Raw genomic sequence first — 17,710 nt, 5'->3', positions numbered from 1 at the left:
GACGCCTTGTATCCTGCTGCTTGGAGAATGGTTGCCATGGGATATCTGCAGTGGCCCTGCTACACACGAGGTCAAAGACGCTAGTTCTGCTGAATTCTATCTCCTTTTTCCGATCCGTTACGCTGCAGCTTCGGCTTGCTGCACTCCGTTCCTGCTTTCGCGGCACTCTACTTCGTTGTCTATTGAAGGAGCAGTGGCACACTTTAGTAAAAGTAATTTCGAAAGGAAATAATTACTTCAACTGCGAAATTACTACCAAAAAGTAATTAATTACATTACTAATTTACACCCCAAAAAAGAAATAATTACATTACAAATTACCGAAAAAAGTAATTAAATTAGAGTAATGTCATTACTGTAATTCAATTACTGCCATGACTGATATTGAGGGTTGCTACTAGAATGCTCCTTTCAAACGACGCCATCGCTTAGCAAGACCAGGACGCCAGTATGGCGCTTACCTTTGCGCGCACAGTACCGCGCCATGTAGTGCCGTCCCGCCATTGTTTAGGATTCCGGGTTGCCGCCGCGAGGAAGCGACGACGATCGTGTCCCTCTCGTGACGCGCTGCTTCTTCACATCGGTGACGCACCACTGACGGTCTAGACGCCGCAGTCGTAGCTCCTGGCTCTCTCTAGTCACCTCATGATGACGCCGTTTAGCCGTCGCCAAATCAGTCCATAGCTCTCATACTCTCTTTTCCAGTAGAGTTCAGGGCAACTTGCGGCGAACCGGTAGTACTGCTCGTGGTATCCGACTCTGGTGGACTAAGCTTAGATGCAGGAGTATCTTCATCGCATCCCTCTCCGTTGCTCTGCACTGCGTCCGTTTGTTTATCAACCGCTGCGTTCGAGGCTGCCTTCTCCGCTTCATCCTCATCCATGTGCAGATCGCTGTTATCGCCGAACGCTCTTCTTCCAGCAGCTCGGGCATATGATATCGTGCATTCCGCCTCTTCGTGCCCCAAAGCATGGCACTCATTGCATTTGGGTACACTGCAGTCACGCCGGATGTAGTCTTGTGGCAGCGCAGGCATATCGGCGGCCGCCCTGGGACGACGACTAAAACGGTGGCGTTCCCGATACGCATCTGATGTGGTATGCGATCCAGGCTGTCACCTTCACGAAGTATCAGCCGAACAACTCGGGTGGTCAAGTCAGCGTTTTGAAAACCGCCGGTCTTCCATTTGTCGCCAGATAATTCTTTCACTTCGCCGTATACGGCAAACGCGCGTTTCAACGTATCGTTGCTGACGTTGAACGCGCACAAGTGCACTTTAAGTCTTACTTCTTGCCTTTCGGGGTCAAAAAGCACGCACGTTTTTCCTTTAACAAGGATGTGCCTTAAGCCAAGTAACTTTTTCTTTGCCTCTTCGGTTCGAAAGTTGACTAACCAGACATGAGACATCTGGTATGCGCCGATACCCGCTACCTGTTCGATGACACCGCCGTCTTTCATCGGTTGGCAGAAATCTTCTATCCTGTAAGGCCTTCCATTGATATCGCAGTGAAGAACAAGCATAGTTTTAAGTCCTTCCCCGGTAGGCAGTGGTGGCAGTACAATCCAGTAGTCTTGAAGTCATTCCAAAAACGGTGTTCCACGGCCATCATTGGCCGTTACCGCAGTTCGCGAGGAGCCAGCCATCCTGCGTCTGCACACTACGGCGTCCAGAAGCAGAATGACGGTCCGTGAGGGACGGTGTGCTAATGGAAAGCGCCGTTGACAAGGCAAACTAGTTCTAAATAACCTTGGACAAGTAGCGCGAAACCACAGAGGAGGGACAAAGAGAGCTTGAAGAGAAGGGTTGTAAAAATCGGAAAATGAAGTAAAATAAAATGCCGTGACCAGGATTCAAACCTGGGTTATTGCGGCCACAACGCAAGGTATTAACCACTATACGATCACGGCTGTCTGAGATTTTCTTTTTCTTTATTACCGACTTGGCAACTACAAAGAACGATGAAAAGTCGCATGGAATTAAAAACACAAGTCACTTTCTGACAGGTTTCTTGCGATAGAATGGATTAAGTGACATGAGCTTCTCCAAGACTGGCAGCCATTCCGGGGGTTCAGATTGCCCTCCGAAAACATCACGCGTCTGCATTACACTTTCAACAAAATACTGATGGACTGGGTGTACGACAACATGCTCATGGCGAACATCCATCCGCGTTCTCCATATGCTGTGCATACACAAGGCCATTAATAAATCACTGGGCACTTCTCCTGGCTGGGCGCATGGAAGGTAGCGTATGCCAAACGGCGTTATTGGTAAGTCCATTTTAATAGTACGCTGTAGCACGTCCCACAAAAAAACCGCATCGTGACAATCAAGGAAAATATGCTCTATGGTTTCCAGCTTTTTGCAATTTAAACAGTCAGCAGACCAAGGCACAAAAGGCATTTGCTTTACAGCCATGGCTTCACCGGAAGAGTGCCGGTATGCAATTGAAAAAAGAAAGATTTAGCGGACGATCTGATGGGCATTCTTTTCACTCTTTTCAACACGTCCCGCTCCGGACCCAAAGCATATACAGCGCGATAAAGAGGCACAGGTAAAAAGGTTTCCAATAAATCTTTGTACAGCCGTTTTCGCGTAACAGCACACATATACTCATTTGAAAATCTCGCCTTCACTATTTGGAAGGACGCGGCAACTTCGCGAAGAAAAGCACTTAGAGCCATTGGTCCTGTAGACATAGTCGAAACTACATATTCCGGCAGTGAATCCCGCAATCGCACCTGGATTACCGTTCTAAGAAAAACATCGCTTTGTTCGCGCAAAAAAAGAACCTGGTTACAATCTGCTTAAGGAAAAATGTGACAATCCCCGTCCACCATTATGCACCGTAAGAAACAGATTGCATCGACTGGTACGCTCCCATGTTGAAGCCCACACAAACGTGGCAAATACCCTATGCAGTTTTTGAACAGAAATTCTTGACATAGATAACACTTGCAGGATGTAAAAAATTTTTGCAACTAGAAACATATTGCAAACGGTAGCTCTTGTGAACATAGAAAAGTTATGTCCTCTCCATTAGTTTGTTAGGGTTTTCACTTGCTCAACCTCACTGACCCAACATTCCTTGCTTTCACGGTAATGCTTTGTGGCACACCAAGGTAATGGCCTGGCGTTACTTTCCATTGCATACTGGAGAACAGTTCAGGCGCGTATTGCCGGTTGCCATGCCAAAATCCTAAACCCTTTGCCCAACTAATTTCATTTCCACTTGCAGTGCAAAAAGCAATGGCTTCTTTTACAACTTCTTGCACGCTCTCATGGTCAGTACAAAAAACCGCAATATCTTCCGCGTATGCCAAAACCCGAACTTCACTTTGAAAAAAAAAAAAATCTATAACCACGTATGTTCAGCCTTGTAAGCAATCTTAAACAGAAAGGCTCCAGATAAAGCGCAAACAAAAGGGGAGACAGAGGACAGCGCTGCCTTACTGACGACTGAACAGGTATACAATCGGTTAAATGCTTATTCACGACCAGTCTCGCTGAACAGCACTCGTAAACTATTTTCACGTCATTTGTAATCACGGAACCAGCATTGACATACTCTAAAACAAAGAACAAAATTTCATGTACCACTTTATCAAATGCTTTGTGGAGGTCTAATTGCACCATGGCTACGTGGTCATGCATCGCGTCACAACATTCGAGAACACTCCTTGCTGGGTGTATATTAGTAAAAATGGTCCTTCCTTTTATGCCGCATGTCTGATGTGGGCCTACAAGAGAAGTAATTACACGTTGGAGTCGTCGCCCTAATACTTTCATGTAAATTTTATAGTCAACATTCGTTAGACTTACAGCACGGTAAGACGCTACAGACTGAAGCTCGACTGGGTCATCTGTTTTCGGGATTAGTACAACGCGTGACATTCGAAAAGACGGAGGAGGTACGTTCTTTTCGTAGCATTCACTAATAACTCTTTCCAGTAAAACAGCCATTTCAGTTGGAAAGGCCTTGTGTATGGCAGCACCAAGACCGTCTGGTCCGGGTGGCTTATTGGAATTTAATTCCCCGATAAGGGCCTCAATTTCCTCGGAAGTAATACTTGCTTCTAGTGTCTGCGCCACTTCGTCTTCTACTCTTGGCATCAGCGACAGAAAGTCTTTTCTGAAGCGTTCAATGTCCGGTGTTTTCAGGCTAAACAATTCCCTGTAAAATTCTACAAACGCCCGTTCAATCGTCTTTTTTTACCGAGGTAACTACGTTCTGATAACAGATTTCTTTTATCTCTTTTGACACTGCGTACCTTTTTTCTTCACTTAGTGCCCTTTTCGTGGGCGTCTCTCCGAGCCACAATTTTTCGCCGGGCGCCCTTGTCACCGCACCGCGATACTTCTCTTCCTCTATCACCTAAAGTTTGTTTTTTTTTCTTTTTTATATCTTGGGCGAACAAGCCAGACTTAGCGCAATCCATACTAAGCATGCATTCAAGATGCTACGAAGTTCTTTTTCTTGTTCTCTTTCTTTACGTCGGAGAGTGCATGCTCGGTCAATAGCAGCTATCTTGATATCGCACTTAAACTGCTCCCATGCTTGTGTAAAATTAGAGCCATTTTGTAACATATTCGTAATATATTCTTTCACTTTAAGGATAAACTCTTCATCCAGCAGCAGTTTTTCATTAAATTTTCATAGCTCTCAATTGAACTTTGTTGCCTTACTTTTCATACTTAGAGTAATCATTACGAGGGAGTGGTCACTAAAGCTCATGGGAAGTGTTTGATATTCCGAGCACAAGGGCACATCATCAATGGGAACATATATTCGGTCCAACCTTGCATGACAGCTACCTTGAAAGTGCGTGAACTTTGCTTGGCCTTCATGCGTCAGTATACAGCCAACATCTTCAAGCTCTGCCTCATTAACAATGTCATTAAGTAACTCCGCACTATTGTCACGAAGGACACGGTCTGTTGTTCTATCTTCCGGTCTACAGACACAGTTGAAGTCTCCAAACAGGAGAACACGCCTCTTATGTATTAGGAAGGATTTCATATAGTGAAAAAACTCTTCGCGCTCAAACGTTCTGGTCGGCGCATAAACGCAGATAACTCTCCAGTCCAATCCAGAAAAACTGAAATCACACATCAAAAGTCGACCACTCTCACACGAGAACACAGACTGTACACACTCTATGCAATTTCGAATGAAATTGACACCTCCCCCCGAACTGCATGACAAACGCAAACACTATATCTAGAACGATATATTTCAGCCATTTTATCTGTTTGTTGTTCGCTTTGCATTTTGCTCTCTTGAACTGCTAGCACATCAGCTTCATTTTCCAGCAGAAGACGGTTCAGCTGCTGTTGTCTCCGACGCGTTGACAACCCCCTCACATTTTAGCGTGGCTACGCGCAAGCTAGTGGATAAATTGGTCGCCATCTCATGAAATTATAAATCGCGAAACATACCACTCACATCTCTTTTGCAGAAAGGCAGCATTGCGGTTGATCTGTTGCACGGGATGACCATTCTTCCGTTTTGGTGAGTCCGTCCATCGTTCCAAGCGCTGCTCCCGATCATGGACCGGGCTTGTAACGTCTCGACCGAAAAGGGTACCCCCGCTATGGCGGAGGCACAGGTGACACAGTTCTCCGGTCTGGAGGCACGTTTGTCCTTGGCTTGAAGGACGACCGGCGAAGGGGGGCTGCCTTCAGTGGAGGCTGACCGCTCCCCGCTCCTCCTTGTGATGATCCCTCGTTGACACTGTCTTCGTGCACACGCTTTACAGGCAAGGTAGAAGCAGCTGGCATCTCAGCTTCAGTGCCTCCCTGTTCCTCACTGTGTTGCGCAGACGAAGCTGGGCTTGCAGCACTGGCATTGCCGTTTTCTTTCGTGGGTGTCTCGGTCCCAGCAACATTCGACAACGGAACTATCAAATCTGATTTCCAGTGTTCTCTAAGCGCATGGGTCTTCTCAGAGGATTGTTCTTTCTGCTCTGCATCCTCAATGATTCCACTGCTAGCTTCCTCGGCGTCTACTGCGTCCATCAAGTGCTCGCCTGCCACTTCACTCGGCACGGGGCCTGCAACGTTGGCATACGTGCGCACACACTGGGACTCGTCATGGCCGTAGCGACAACACAGTCCGCCGCGCGGCACACGACACTCACGACGTATATGTCCTTTCCCGCTTCACCGGAGGCAAAGCGAGGCTCTGCCTGGGACGTGGACGAGTGCGACGTCCTCGGCGACCCGAAGCTGATGCGGCAGGTCCTCAATGGTAACGCCCACTTTGAGCTTCAGCGTGACCGTTCGAGTCGTTGAAGCCTTGTCGACACACCCTTGCACTTTCCACTTGTCTTTTGATATTTCCGAGACTTTTCCAAAAGCCGCCAACGTCGCTCGCACATCATCGTCGTCCACGCCGTGAAGCAGCCAGAAAAGTTTCAACCTGATGCCTTAATTACAGGGGTCAATGACCACGCATCGGTGTTCCTTAACTTCAAAAGCTTGAGCTTGCAAAATCTTCGCTTTCGCCTCTTCACCTTTCAACGTTACCGCCCACACATGATTCATTTGATATGCCCCGAGGGCAACCACTTCCTGGCAGCAGTGAAAGACGAGCGAGGGAATCTCGAAAGTGCTCCACCCGATACGGCCTGGCTTTTATGTCGCCGTGCAAAAAAACAGTGTGCAAAACACTCGAACCTGTAGGCAGAAGTGGTAGAACCAGTTCATAATCCTTGGCAGGCCTTTCCGTGCTCCTGATAGCACGACCCAGCTGGGCCGCTGAATCCGCTCCTTGGGAGCCCATGATAAACACGTCCGTCACGCTCGGTGGCCGGAAGTAGAATGACGGCTGTCCGAGAGGGACGGTGTGCAAATGGAAAGCGCCGTTGACAAGGCAATCTAGTCCTAGAGAACTTTGGACAAGTAGCACGAAACCACAGAGGACGGACAAAGAGAGCTGAAAGAGAAGGGTTGTAAAAATCGGAAAATGAAGTAAAATAAAATGCCGTGACCAGGATTGAAACCTGGGTTATTGCGGCCACAACGCAAGGTACTAACCAGTATACAATCATGGCTGTCCGAGAGTTTATTTTTTTCTTTATTGCATGAATTGGTACAAATACATCAGTAAAAGATCGTGGTTGCCATGCCTCTTGGCTGACAACCGTGTCTAATGGACTTTCATTGCCACAAGTTCGCCCATCAGACTCAAGACCTCCTCCGCAGCGTCTTGCTGTCCGTGAGGGACGGTGTGCAAATGGAAAGTGCCGTTGACAAGGCAATCTATTTCTCAAGAACCTTGGACAAGTAGCACGAAACCACAGAGGAGGGACAAAGAGAGCTAAGAGAAGGGTTGTAAAAATCGGAAAATGAAGTAAAAAAATGCCGTGACCATGAATAAAACCTGGGTTATTGCGGCCACAACGCAAGGTACTAACCACTATACGATCACGTCTGTCCGATAGGGACTGTGTGCAAATGGAAAGCGCCGATGCAAGGCAATCTAGTTCTAAAGAACCTTGGACAAATAGCACGAAACCACAGAGGAGGGACAAAGAGAGCTAAAAGAAGGGTTGTAAAAATCGGAAAATGAAGTAAAATAATGCCGTGACCATGATCAAAACCTGGGTTATTGCGGCGACAACGCAAGGTACTAACCACTATACGATCACGGCTGTCCGGTAGGGACGGTGTGCAAATGGAAAGCGCCGATGCAAGGCAATCTAGTTCTAAAGAACCTTGGACAAATAGCACGAAACCACAGAGGAGGGACAAAGAGAGCTAAGAGAAGGGTTGTAAAAATCGGAAAATGAAGTAAAAAAATGCCGTGACCATGATTAAAACCTGGGTTATTACGGCGACAACGCAAGGTACTAACCACTATACGATCACGGCTGTCCGATAGGGAGGGTGTGCAAATGGAAAGCGCCGATGCAAGGCAATCTAGTTCTAAAGAACCTTGGACAAATAGCTCGAAACCACAGAGGAGGGACAAAGAGAGCTAAGAGAAGGGTTGTAAAAATCGGAAAATGAAGTAAAATAATGCCGTGACCATGATCAAAACCTGGGTTATTGCGGCGACAACGCAAGGTACTAACCGCTATACGATCACGGCTGTCCGGTAGGGACGGTGTGCAAATGGAAAGCGCCGATGCAAGGCAATCTAGTTCTAAAGAACCTTGGACAAATAGCACGAAACCACAGAGGAGGGACAAAGAGAGCTAAGAGAAGGGTTGTAAAAATCGGAAAATGAAGTAAAAAAATGCCGTGACCATGATTAAAACCTGGGTTATTGCGGCGACAACGCAAGGTACTAACCACTATACGATCACGGCTGTCCGATAGGGACGGTGTGGAAATGGAAAGCGCCGATGCAAGGCAATCTAGTTCTAAAGAACCTTGGACAAGGAGCACGGAACCACAGAGGAGGGACAAAGAGAGCGATTGGACTTCCGGGCGCCGAAGCGAACGGACGTTTAATCATGTGCTCCGTCAGAGCGGTATCAGCGGCCCAGTCTGGCCGCGGAAACAGGTTTTTGTCTGCCGTCGGTGAAGATTACCAGGTCATACTGCCAACTTTGCCGACAGGAAGAATAGTGTTGAATACAATTTTTATGCACGCAGACCCAGCGGATAAACCGTATCGCGTCGAGGACTTCAGAGATACTTTGGTTCATCTTGGTGCGCTCCCTGAAGTGCTTGCTTTGGGGGCGTATCAGATGAACCATGTCTGGGCCGTTATGCTCAAGAGTGCCGAGACAACGAGGAAACTACTGGCGGCTTCTGATGTCAAGGTGAGGAACCGGCCGTGTCTACTGACTGACCCGAATAACCAGGATGTGCGCCTGAAAATCCACTGGGTTTTGCATGGCGTTAGTGACGACGATGTCCGTGCTGCCTTGCTGCCGTAAGGAACTGTGACTGACGTGTCCAAAGTGCGTTGGAGAGCCTTCGGTGTCGCAGACAAAGGGTCCACTACGAGAACAGTTGCCCTCAAGTTGAAAAATAGATTTTGAAGGGATGACATTCCGCATCAGCTCAAGATAGCAGGTGAGCCCGCACTTTTTGTTGTTCCGGGAAGGGCGCCGCTCGGTTTGAGGTGCAAGGCCACAGGACATATTAGGCGGGATTGTAAAGTGCCGAAATGCAGCCTTTGTCGTCGCGTCGCTTCGGCCACACGGATGAGCAGTGTGTCAAAACATACGCCAGTGCAACAGGGCCTGCAAGAACCGACGACTTCTCAGAACACCTCATGGACGAGGTGGACGTAGCGGAAGTTACCGGTGCGGAAGATAGTGCGAGAGCAAAGGACTCAAAGGAGAGAACAAACTAGCCCCCTCAACTCGAGGGAAAGTCTGAGCGACAAGAAGCCCTGCTTTTTTTTCTATTCAAATAAAAGTTGTCAGTTCAGCGCTCCGTCCTGTCTACCTTCGTTTTCTTGTGTTGCGTCTTGTTCCGCGCTGTGTTCCCAAATACGGATTTGAACCAACTAGCCCAACAGCAAGTTTTGCTTAGATGAAAAGAGCGCTGCGGGCGAGGCCACCGAAGCAAGTGTTGCTGCTATCGGTGCCAGCGGTAAGTCGATGTCAACGTCTTCAAAGGAACAGGCACCGATGGACACGCGCGAAAGTGCAAGTAATAGTGCGACCACGAAACGCACGCGCGATGTAACCGACGCAGCGGGGGCCCCCGACAAGACCGAACAAGAGGAACCGCCCCACAAAGCGGCCCCTCTACGTCGGCCATCTTTCAAGCCAAAGCCCACTATTCCGCCTGACCGGAACCCACCAGGGATGCAGCCTTCGCCATGAAGGAGCCCCGAGTTCGTGGCTGCTCGGGCCGCTTCTGGGGCTCAAGGATTCCTGATGCGGCCCGGAGCAGCGACAAATGCAGCGTCGCTCTGTTTCAGCCTGTACTGCAGAGTTTGTCCGCTCCTGACCCCAATGTACCAGGTAAGATCGTGCGGCTCGTTTAATTCATTTTCAGCATGGCGGTTGAACCAGAAGTAGCCCTACGTGTAGCCTCGCTTAATGTGCGAGGGTTGTCAGCCAGGCGAAAACAGTACCAAGTCAGCCGTCTATTGTTAGATAACGATATAGACATAATGGCGGTACAAGAAACGAAAGTGGAGAGCGACGAGCAAATGAGCCGCATGGTCGAGCCCTTCTCTGCTCGCTATAATATTTGCGTGTGCCATGCGGTTGGTACCTCGGGTGGCTGTGCGCTGTTCTTGAGCAATTCTTTGGACATTTCAGTAGAAGCAGTAGCTGTGAGTGATAATGGCCGTTTCGTTGTCTGCGATTTCTCTTTGACGGGTGTACAGTGGCGTGTCATGTGCGTGTATGCGCCTAACAGAGAGGATGATCGGCGTAGTTTCTTTGAGCGAATCGGTGTCTACTTGAAATGTCCAAAGAACGTCATTCTACTTGGCGATTTCAACTGTGTCTGCTATGCCGAGGACAGGTCAGACAAGAGGTCGGTGCGAGACAGAAGTGCTCTCCTACTGAGCACGTTAATGCAAGAATGCGAAATGGAAGATGTTGGTCATGTTTTGGCTTGCAGCTCTTCTCCACACTTTACGCACTTCCAGTGTGCAAGTCACGCCAGACTGGATCGTGCCTATGTCTCTTTGGCTCTACTACCAATGTGTTCGGATTATAAAGTTAAACGTGTTTCTTTCAGCGACCATAGCTTAGTGGCTTTTACTATCGGCACAAAGCAGAAAAAATCGAAATTTTGCTGGGACCTATGGAAGTTTAACGTTAAGATCATTGATGATGAAGTTTTTGTAAATGAGGTTAAAATGAAGATACAGCGATTGCTTGAAAGTGAGCCTTCAAAATCTATCTTGGCGTGGGAAATATTGAAGCAAGAAATTAAAATAGGCGCTATAGAAAGGAGCACCGTCCTGAGACAAGAAGAAAGGAAGAAAGGAGAAGAACTGCAGTGCGAGTTAACTTTCGTTTTAAGCTTGGAAAATGTGCAGCCCTGAAAATATACCGCACAGATCAGAAAATTGACAGCGCAGTTAGAATGTGCAGATAGATAAAGAAAAATACATGGGAGCAATAGTACGAGCCCGGGCGGAAAGGTTGTTCATGGGTGAAGCGCCGACGAAACGCTCAATAAGTTATGAAAAGCGATACGCGAAACGAGACGAAGTAAGATAAAATACGGAGATACGGTTACTAGTGACGGCGAGGAAATAAAAATGGGCTTTTGTGAGCACTATCGCAACCTAATAGGGCGCCAACGGCCAGTGGCAGAAGGTTTCGAACATGAATTTCTTGCATTAATCCCAGCATTGGACCCATCTGTTACAGCCGGTCTGGAAGCGCCAATAACTGTAAATGAGATTGAAAAAGCTATTGAGGAACTAAGCCATGGGAAAACACCTGGTCCAGACGTTGTTGGTGCAGCATTGTACAAGATGTTTAAGAGCGAAATCGCAACCGCCTTGCTCCGTGTGATTTTGCAGGCGTATGAAGAAAACTGCATCCCTCCGTCCTTTCGTCAAACACACGTTGTGCTGATTCCAAAAAGTGACGATCCTTTAAAGCTCTTATCTGTAACATCATATCGTCCAATTAATCTGACTAACGTTGACTATAAAATTTTTATGAAGGTTCTTGAGAGTAGGTTACAGAAGGTCATTAAGGAAATAGTAGGCCATCATCAGACGTGTGGTATTAAAGGCCGAACAATCAGTGTAAACATTCATGTAGCTAGAAGCATTCTGGAGTGTTGTGACGCTTGGGGTGATCGCGTTGCAATGCTCCAGATAGACCTTGAGAAAGCCTTCGACCTTGTTGATCATGGCATACTTTTTCGAATACTAGAACGTATTAAAGTTGGGTCTATTTCATTAAATGGAATAAAAATGGCTTACAACGAATGTTAAACTAAGGTTGTTGTAAACAAGCAACTAACGAAAAATATTCTAGTTATGTCATCAGTTAGACAAGGCTGCCCACTATCGCCCTTGCTATTTGCGATTTACCTCGAACCCTTTTGCCAAAAGATCATTCACTGTGAACGTATATACGGATTCAGACTGATGGCTAGCCAAGTTAAATTTTTGGCGTACGCCGATGACATTGCTGTCTTTTGTCAAGACAAGGAAAGTATTAGTCAAACAGTGCACTTAGCAAAGAAGTTTTGTCAGATGTCGGGTAGTTCAATAAATTGGGACAAATGTATAGGCTTTTGGCATGGCAGTTGGGATTCACTCCTGAATCCCTCGAAAACATAAAATTCTCGTCTCTCCCAGTGAAATATGTAGGGGTCCTACTTGAACATTACAAAGACGCAAATGACTATTGGGTGCAAGAGACTGAACGTTGTCGGGAGAAAACACTAGGGTGGGGCGGAAGGGAGCTCTTCATGTTCGCCCGTTCAACAGTGTGTAATTTGTTTATTGTTGCTAAAGTATGGTATATTCTTCAAGTGTTGTGCATGTCGCGAGTCAGTATTCAAAAGCTACACAGAGTTTTTGCTGTTTTTTTTTTTTGTGGGGTTGAGTGTGGGAAAGAACAAGTCGTACCAATCTCTTCCGTCCGGTTAGAGAAGGGCGACTCGGTCTTACTCGCTTGTTTCTGAGACAGATTGTGTCTCGCTTTATGTTTCTGCGTACACAGAGCCATCCATTATTGCGCACTGTGATACAGGTGCGTCTCTGGCACGAGTTACAAGGATTTGTTGTGTCTTCTTCTGAATTAAGGCGAACAAGTATTCGTGGTTTTTTGCGTGAAGTCGTACTGAGTTTCCGAATGTTAAATGCTAGATTTTCCAAATAATACCTGTCTTCAATAACAAAGAAACAATTATACAAAGATTTACTAGATGTAATGCTCCCGGTTCCAATGTATCGCACCATATACGGTGCAGGCCCAGGAATGAACGTCCTGAAAAGGGTGAAGAAAATGCCCGTGCGCTCGTCAACAAAGACATTTTTTTTTTTTTTACTACACAGCGGAACACTGCCGGTTAAACCGTGGCTGGAGGAAAAGGGAATATTTGTCCCTTGGTCAGTGAACTGTATAATCTGTCGAAAGCCTGAAACCGTAGAGCATTTTTTTCTTGAATGTTGGGACGCGATATTTCTTTGGGATATTCTGCAGCGCACGCTCAAAAAGCAGCTTCCAATTTCCCCTCGTGGTATCCGCTTCCTCCCGGCAGCTGATGAAGGGGGGCTACCCCTCGATATGATTATTCTACTGGGCCTGCACAGTCTGTGGAAGACCCGTATGGCTGTGAGAAATGGTGATGAACATGTCCGCCCTGCGCGAGAGTACTATATGGAAAATGTTGTCTACATCAAACAAGTGTTCAAAACCCGAGGTGATCCACCTGAATGGCTACCGGAAATGGACAAGCTAGTCAACTTGAAGCCCTTTTAAGAGACGTACTGTCCAAGTAGGCTGGACGTCTTTTATTAACTATTGTACTGTGGTAGTGCTACATATGTATGTATGTTGCCCAGGCAATAAAGAAAAAAAAAAGACAAAGAGAGCTAAGAGAAGGGTTGTAAAAATCGGAAAATGAAGTAAAATAAAATGCCGTGACTAGGATTCGAACCTGGGTTATTGCGGCCACAACGCAAGGTACTAACCACTATACGATCACGGCTGTCCGAGAGGGACGGTGTGCAAATGGAAAGCGCCGTTGACAAGGCAATCTAGTTCTAAAGAACCTTGGACAAGGAAAAACGAAACCACAGAGGAAGGACAAAGAGAGCTAAGAGAAGGGTTGTAAAAATCGGAAAATGAAGTAAAATAAAATGCCGTGACTAGGATTCGAACCTGGGTTATTGCGGCCACAACGCAAGGTACCAACCACTATACGATCACGGCTGTCCGACAGGGACGGTGTGCAAATGGAAAGCGCCGTTGACAAGGCAATCTAGTTCTAAAGAACCTTGGACAAGGAAAAACGAAACCACAGAGGAAGGACAAAGAGAGCTAAGAGAAGGGTTGTAAAAATCGGAAAATGAAGTAAAATAAAATGCCGTGACTAGGATTCGAACCTGGGTTATTGCGGCCACAACGCAAGGTACTAACCACTATACGATCACGGCTGTCCGAGAGGGACGGTGTGCAAATGGAAAGCGCCGTTGACAAGGCAATCTAGTTCTAAAGAACCTTGGACAAGGAAAAACGAAACCACAGAGGAAGGACAAAGAGAGCTAAGAGAAGGGTTGTAAAAATCGGAAAATGAAGTAAAATAAAATGCCGTGACTAGGATTCGAACCTGGGTTATTGCGGCCACAACGCAAGGTACTAACCACTATACGATCACGGCTGTCCGAGAGGGACGGTGTGCAAATGGAAAGCGCCGTTGACAAGGCAATCTAGTTCTAAAGAACCTTGGACAAGGAAAAACGAAACCACAGAGGAAGGACAAAGAGAGCTAAGAGAAGGGTTGTAAAAATCGGAAAATGAAGTAAAATAAAATGCCGTGACTAGGATTCGAACCTGGGTTATTGCGGCCACAACGCAAGGTACTAACCACTATACGATCACGGCTGTCCGAGAGGGACGGTGTGCAAATGGAAAGCGCCGTTGACAAGGCAATCTAGTTCTAAAGAACCTTGGACAAGGAAAAACGAAACCACAGAGGAAGGACAAAGAGAGCTAAGAGAAGGGTTGTAAAAATTGGAAAATGAAGTAAAATAAAATGCCGTGACCAGGATTCGAACCTGGGTTATTGCGGCCACAACGCAAGGTACTAACCACTATACGATCACGGCTGTCCGAGAGGCACGGTGTGCAAATGGAAAGCGCCGTTGACAAGGCAATCTAGTTCTAAAGAACCTTGGACAAGGAAAAACGAAACCACAGAGGAAGGACAAAGAGAGCTAAGAGAAGGGTTGTAAAAATCGGAAAATGAAGTAAAATAAAATGCCGTGACCAGGATTCGAACCTGGGTTATTGCGGCCACAACGCAAGGTACTAACCACTATACGATCACGGCTGTCCGAGAGGCACGGTGTGCAAATGGAAAGCGCCGTTGACAAGGCAATCTAGTTCTAAAGAACCTTGGACAAGGAAAAACGAAACCACAGAGGAAGGACAAAGAGAGCTAAGAGAAGGGTTGTAAAAATCGGAAAATGAAGTAAAATAAAATGCCGTGACTAGGATTCGAACCTGGGTTATTGCGGCCACAACGCAAGGTACTAACCACTATACGATCACGGCTGTCCGAGAGGGACGGTGTGCAAATGGAAAGCGCCGTTGACAAGGCAATCTAGTTCTAAAGAACCTTGGACAAGGAAAAACGAAACCACAGTGGAAGGACAAAGAGAGCTAAGAGAAGGGTTGTAAAAATCGGGAAATGAAGTAAAATAAAATGCCGTGACCAGGATTCGAACCTGGGTTATTGCGGCCACAACGCAAGGTACTAACCACTGTACTTTTTTTTTCTTTATTGCCGGCTTCGACACACAATACACAACATACAAAAGTGATTAAAACGTGTCAGCGAACCTTTAGCGGACACGACGCGTTAAAATTTATTCATCTCTACCAAGCTGTTAAGCTGGTCTATCCATTCTGGTGGTTCGGGGAGTGTTCGATACACTTCCCTCAAACGTACAACACTTTCTATAAAATGTTCCCGCACAGGGCGCACATGAACATCTGCATTGTTGAACTGCATTCGCGTTTTCCACAAGATGTGGAGGCCGAGGAGCATGATCGTATCCAGTGGACTATTGTCAGCGTGTAAAACCGGAAGGAATCTTATGCCGTACATATCTAGGGGTAATTCTTTTTTAAAAGTCCTTTGAAGCACATCCCAGAAAAAGATGGGATCCCAACAATCCAGGAATACGTGTTCTATGGTTTCAGCTTTCTTACATAGGTAACAGTTCGTTGTCCAGGGTACAAAAAGACCTTTTTCATGAAGCCATGTTTTTACTGATAACGTGTTAGTATGAGGTTTAAAGAAAAAGGATTTGACCGAGGGTAACACCGGCATTCTCTTCACTCCGTGCAAAACATCTCCTCCTGGGCCTCCACATAATGGCAAACGGTAAAGTGGAACCGGAATCATTGCATCCAATAAATATGAGTACAATTTTTTCCGCGCGGCATCACTCAAGTATTGCATCGAAAATCGCGCATGCAGCATCCCGTATGCAAGTACCACTTCGCGTAGGTACCCTCTCACAGCCCCACCCATAGCATGACAAGAGCATACCACATATCCTGGAAGGAGTCTGCTCAGTCGGAGTTACACAACTGTGCGCAGGAGCATGTCATTTTAATTTCGCAGAAACATAAATCGTGAGACGACTTACCTCAAAAACAAATGTGCAAGGCCTAGCCCACCTTTTTTTGCAGACAGGAACAAGTTTGTCCGACTGGTTCTTTCCCACGTCGATGCCCAAATAAAAACGGCGAAAACACGGTGCAATTTTTGAATGCTGATCCGAGAGGCGCTGAGCACATTCATGACATACCATATTTTTGCAGTGAGAAATAAATTGCACACGGTAGCCCGCGAAAATACAGATAACTGCCTTCCTTGCCACGCATCAGCCTTTTCTTTTGCATTTAAAGTTTCATCTCTCCAATACGAATCAGGGTCCCGGTATGCTTGAAGAGGTACACCTAGATACATTGTAGGAATCGTTGACCACTGCAGTCGTGTAGTACTCTGGCGTGTCTTCCCAACTGCCGTGCCAGAAGCCATAGCTCTTTTCCCAGTTTATTAACGGCCCCGTAAACTGAGAATATTTGTGGACTACATTTGTGGCTTCACAGATGCTATCTTTTTCTGAACAGGAAACCGCAATATCATCGGCATAGGCCAATATTTTAACATGCGCTGACTGTAGCCTGAAGCCCGTTACGCTCTCATTATTTCGGATAGCCAAGCAAAGAGGCTCAAGGTAGAGTGCAAACAACAGGGGCGACATGGGACAGCCCTGCCTAACTGACGACCGCACTTGCAGGCTTTCGGTCAGTTCTCCGTTTACTATAATTCGCGTTGTGCAGTTGGCATACGCCATTCTGAGGCCGTCTGTTATTAAATCCCCAACATTGGAGTGATCCAATATGGCAAACAGCACATCATGCGACACCCGGTCAAATGCTTTTGCGAGATCCAGTTGGATCATTGCCACACGGTCACCAAGTGCGTCACAACATTCTAGTACGCTTCGCGCTACGTGAATGTTCGTGGCGATGCTCCGTCCCTTTATGCCACAAGTCTGATGCGTGCCAACCAGCTTTGTTATCACACATTGCAGTCGTCTTGCCAACACTTTCATAAATATTTTATAATCAACGTTGGTGAGGCTTATCGGGCGATAAGACCCCACCAACAAACGCTTTTCCGGCTCCTCAGTTTTCGGAATCAGTGTGATATGAGAAGTTCTGAAGGACAGTGGAACACGGTTTTGCTCGTAAGCTTCATTGATAACCTTCAGGAGGAGGTGAGCTATCATTGGCTTAAATATTTTATAAAAGGACGCCCCTAATCCGTCAGGGCCCGGTGCTTTACCAGCTGGCAGAGCGTCGATTGCGTCCTCTATTTCTTCGACGCAAATTGGCATTTCTAATCGCCCCTTTTCTTCATCATCAAGCTTGGGCATTAGAGGCAAAAACTCTGCTTCAAAATCCCCTACCATTTTTCGAGGGTGACCAAGTAGGTCTCTGAAATGACCGGCAATTACATGTTTGATAACACTGCCATCCGACGAAACATCATTCCCACTTCGTATTT

General features: G+C 46.7%; 2 non-coding genes and 1 pseudogene across 2 annotated transcripts; all 3 read right to left on the bottom strand.

Annotated features, from left to right (window-relative positions):
- Positions 1–507: 507 nt before the first annotated feature.
- On the bottom strand, positions 508–1,644 carry LOC146202527 (uncharacterized; annotated as a pseudogene).
- A 13,013-nt stretch (positions 1,645–14,657) lies between these two features.
- TRNAH-GUG (transfer RNA histidin (anticodon GUG)) lies at positions 14,658–14,729 on the bottom strand. Its single transcript has one exon. It is a non-coding gene; the product is annotated as a tRNA-His (tRNA).
- Positions 14,730–14,881: 152 nt separating this feature from the next.
- TRNAH-GUG (transfer RNA histidin (anticodon GUG)) lies at positions 14,882–14,953 on the bottom strand. Its single transcript has one exon. It is a non-coding gene; the product is annotated as a tRNA-His (tRNA).
- Between the last annotated feature and the right edge of the window lie 2,757 nt (positions 14,954–17,710).

The sequence above is a fragment of the Amblyomma maculatum genome, chromosome 1, assembly GCF_055883805.1.
Source record: "Amblyomma maculatum isolate TAMU_Amacu chromosome 1, ASM5588380v1, whole genome shotgun sequence".
NCBI classification, from domain to species: domain Eukaryota; kingdom Metazoa; phylum Arthropoda; class Arachnida; order Ixodida; family Ixodidae; genus Amblyomma; species Amblyomma maculatum.
Note: the sequence above shows the minus strand (reverse complement) of the source record. Positions and strands in the feature narration are given on the sequence as shown.